A 3,242-nucleotide genomic window follows, 5' to 3' on the forward strand; every position below is an offset into this window, starting at 1 on the left:
GGGAGCAGTGACAGATGTAGCTCCACTCACAATGTGCGCAATTTCAGTGACAGTGTGTCTGTGCAGCTCACACGACCGCTTATAAAGGCCCCACAGCATGCTCTGGTGAGCTGGAAAAGAAACAGTATTATTTAAGCGAGCCCAAACGAGTGCTCAGCCTTTTCTGTATCCTGAATTACTGATGTCCAGTTAATGTGTCTTCGTGGAGTTATAGTTCAATGCAAAGAAAATGAAGTAACTGTCACCACACCTGTAGTCATTTTCGTTCAACTCTATCTGTTGCGGTATCAAGAGAGTAAGATTACCAGGGCAAGCTGAAGAGGTAGGCGGAGCAGCAGCAGCGTCGGCCGGAGCACCTGCTGTCGGGCGATCGTCGGCTACTGGAGCTGGGGCAGGTGCACCGGCTCCTGCATGTGCTGCACACGGGCATCGGCAAGGGCCACTGCCGGTGGCAGCTGCCGGCGAAGCCCTCTGACGAGTGTACGGGTCTGCAAACAGATACGTTTGTTGTCCCACTCCTGTGATTTCTAATATATTAATGGACAGTAAATTACTGATACTAGGTATGACAGAAAAAAAAAGTTTATGTCTAGAGGAATGGGATTTGGGAAATCAAAATATAATGTCCGGTTCACAACAGAGATTGAACACAAAGGAGTCACAATCATCCTTTCTTTCACTATGTCATCATCATGTTTGTCACCTACTGAAACTGATGACAAAGATGAATAAGGACCATCCAAATCATTAAGTTCATCTTCGACATCACCACCTGGAGATATTCCCTCCGTACCACCAAATGTACATGTAAACAAATTCAAGTCACCTAAAGTTGTTAGCTTTTTAGATAGAGTCAATCTTCCACTTGATGGAGCAGAATTTGTAGTGGATCCTTTTATATAGGTGCTACGTCATAATGTTTCTGATTTAACTATGTCTAGAAATTCAATCAGGAGGCCAAGGAGGTAAATGAGGAAGACAGGTGTAAAAGAAGAAGAGATATATAATATTTTGGATGATCCTCTTCTTTTACACTGGGATTGCAAAATGCTTACAGTCAAAATAAAAACATGACCAAATTGCTGTCCTTCTTACTGAAAATGGACAAGAAAAGCTTGCGAATCTCAGGCTCAGGCTTGCATAAATTTAATTAGAGTGGAATCTGGTGTTAAACATCATCAAGGACTTGTGTTCGAGACTACAGCTAGTAACACTGGGCTTCAAAAAAGAATGTGTACAAACATCCGAGAAACTTTCGGTTCAGAGTCAGTGCAGATTGCTTACCGTCACCACGTTCTGGAAATTATATTATCAGGTATATTGTCCAACATCACGTAAAGGGTAGTTGCCACTCAACCATACAGGGGAGACGGTCAGTCGTGGATAAGTACAACAAAAATATTGTCTAACAGAGCTTTCGGCCAAACAGGCGTTCATCAGAATAGAATACACTACACACACACACACACACACACACAGACAGAGTCTCTGGCTGCCAAGGGCAGACTACGAGCAACAGTGCATGATGGGAGACGCACAATGGGTGCTGGGGTTAAGGAGGAGGCTTCGGTGCGGAGGGGGAGGCATAGCTGGATTGGGGTAAGGCACGGTAAAGCACTGCTAGTGGGAGCATACAGGGACGACTGCTATATGATGAGTAGCAACTACCCTTTTCATAATACTGTCATTATTCCACCCCAGATTTTCCACTGTCAGATCTTTTTTCCCATATTGTAGCTACATCTACAAGTCCAGAAACAACCTTTTCAAACATTTTCAACAAGAATGGTCTTCGATTAATCACTCTAATTACCCCGCAGCACCGGATGCACTATTAGATGATCCAGCAATGAAAAAATTGCAGAATGAAATGCTGGATACTTGCCACATCCTCTACAAGTTCAACAACCAAAAGATGATTATAAAGAATTCTTGGTATTGTCCTTAGTGTTCCTCGGTGGTGCGAGAGTACTACCGAGTCATTTCGATCTCCTGCTCCCATGTATCATGCTTGCTGTGCCGCAAGAGGCTTTTGTGCACTGAAATTATTTCTCTTCTAATATCAGTTTAAACTAACACAACAAAAAATCCAGAATATAACTGACTTGGCTGTATTTGTCAGTCCTATTTATACCAGCGAGTGGAATGAAGCACATATTAGTATCTGAAGCCCTCCAATGATATCAGATTTATTACTCTCCTCGAGAATTATCAGAACAAAACTGTAGCTAGTAAAGCGTATAAGGCTCTTTGCAGGAATCTTTGATTTCTTTCTGAGCACTTGGTTGCCCTAGCTTTCTTTGACAATGGAGTACAAACAGACAAAGGAAAACATGGTGAAAAACTTGCAATGCCCACAAATTTCTGGTACTCCTTGTAGATGCAAGATAATGAATCAGATGAAAGAGTTTGAAGACCTGAATACTGTGAAAGAACAGAAGAATGAAATCAGCATATTTTCTACAGTTATCTCCTACAGAACGGCCACATCATCCGGTATTCAAAGAGCTCTCAGATGAAAGCAGTAAATGACACAGCAGAACACATTATCAGCCTGATCCAAACTACAATGGAACACTGGTGAAGATGAGGAGCAGAAACAGTTTCTTCTTCGAATTACTTCTAAACATTGTAAAGACCTCTGCCTCTTCAGAAGTTGCTATCATGGCACAATTTGCACATTCATCAAGACAATGATTTTTTTCCTTGTATTAAAAAAAAATTGTGCCCTTGAGCGACCTCTGAAAGAAAATATTCTTTTATAAAATTTTGTGTTATCTCACTTTTATACATAAAAGCCTTGAGGAGATACAAAATTTGAAATTTCAGTGTTTTTTTTACCACCCAACTGACCATATTCGTCGGTCATGGACTGCAGACTGAAGAACCTGCATAAAGGTGGAAATTTAAAGATATGGGACTGGGACAAATTACAAGAAGCAAGTGTTCTTAGGAGTTAATGCAACAACTGGCTGAAATAGGCGAAAAGAAGATGGACAGGTAGTTTTGAAGGACTAAATAGTGAACACAGCAGAAGGTAAAATAGACAAAAAGAAAAAATACATTAAAAATCCGTGGGTAACTAAATAGTGAACACACCAGAAGGTAAAATAGGCAAAAATACAAAACCCATTAAAAATCCATGGGTATGTGATAATAAATTTAACTGATAAGATGAGCAAGTATGAAAATGCAGCAAATGAAACAAGCTAAAGTGAATACATAAGTCAAAAAAATGAGAT

Source organism: Schistocerca cancellata, unplaced genomic scaffold (genome assembly GCF_023864275.1).
Source record: "Schistocerca cancellata isolate TAMUIC-IGC-003103 unplaced genomic scaffold, iqSchCanc2.1 HiC_scaffold_430, whole genome shotgun sequence".
NCBI classification, from domain to species: Eukaryota; Metazoa; Arthropoda; class Insecta; order Orthoptera; family Acrididae; genus Schistocerca; species Schistocerca cancellata.